Source organism: Diachasmimorpha longicaudata, unplaced genomic scaffold (assembly GCF_034640455.1).
Source record: "Diachasmimorpha longicaudata isolate KC_UGA_2023 unplaced genomic scaffold, iyDiaLong2 ctg00000232.1, whole genome shotgun sequence".
NCBI lineage: Eukaryota > Metazoa > Arthropoda > Insecta > Hymenoptera > Braconidae > Diachasmimorpha > Diachasmimorpha longicaudata.
Genome location: NW_026974019.1, coordinates 1,537 through 2,500, shown reverse-complemented (window position 1 = coordinate 2,500; position 964 = coordinate 1,537). Strand labels below are relative to the sequence as shown.

The following is a 964-nucleotide window of genomic DNA, read 5'->3' as shown; positions in this document are numbered from 1 at the left end:
TTCAGCGGGTAGTCTCACCTACTCTGAGGTCGTCATGTTAGAGAATTATATAAAAAAGTTATTGTTGCGAGCGCCTTTTATTTATAAAAAAAAAAATCACATCCGTGTCTAAAAAAACATAACAAAACAAAACTTTAGAAATGAAAATCATGATCGGTCCAACTCGGAGAATGAGATCTCTGGGACTCGATGATTAACACCACAGTGATATATAATTTGTGGATTTCATTTCACAAAGTTTGTTCTCGTTAATAACCATTTTTAGACAACTGACAATGGGCTATAATCAAATATATTAACAACAACAACTTCTTTTTTTCTTTATATCGTCAAATAATATATGTGAAAAATTCATAATATATTATTTTTCAATACGTAATTTTAAATGACGTCGTATAATAATTTATATATATTTGAGAAGAAATTCAATCTCTCTCTCTCAATCAAATATTATTATCTTGACGAGCATTCAACTTTACACACGCTTGTACAATTTATCAAATATTTTTCTGTCATATATAGACAGATAAACACATATAAAATTGTAAGCAGTTTTTTTTAAAACAAACGACCCTCAGCTAGGCGTAGTCCGGGAATTGGATCCGTGGACCGCAATGTGCGTTCGAAATGTCGATGTTCATGTGTCCTGCAGTTCACAAGTTGACGCGCAATTAGCTGCGTTCTTCATCGACCCACGAGCCAAGTGATCCACCGTTCAGGGTAATCATAAAAAAAATTTTTTTTTTTTTGAAAAATAACAGTCATTGAATATAAAAATATTCAATCCAATCTCGCAATCTTGTTTCAATAAAAAATACAAGATGCCTAAGCAAACACAAAATTCAATTTTATTACTATTCAGACTTGTGTTCACTTTACCGTACACGGAAAAAGAATATCAACTTTGAGAACAAAGTATCCATCCAATTACTTACGGCATGAAGAAAAAAAATTTGAAATTTAT

The 964-nt window shown here is 31.2% G+C and overlaps 1 non-coding gene and 1 pseudogene across 1 annotated transcript; both read right to left on the bottom strand.

Moving 5' to 3' along the window:
• Positions 1–32, bottom strand: part of LOC135172298 (large subunit ribosomal RNA) — a 4,637-nt pseudogene extending 4,605 nt beyond the window's left edge.
• A 536-nt stretch (positions 33–568) lies between these two features.
• Positions 569–723, bottom strand: LOC135172297 (5.8S ribosomal RNA). The gene has a single exon (XR_010300990.1). It is a non-coding gene; the product is annotated as a 5.8S ribosomal RNA (ribosomal RNA).
• Between the last annotated feature and the right edge of the window lie 241 nt (positions 724–964).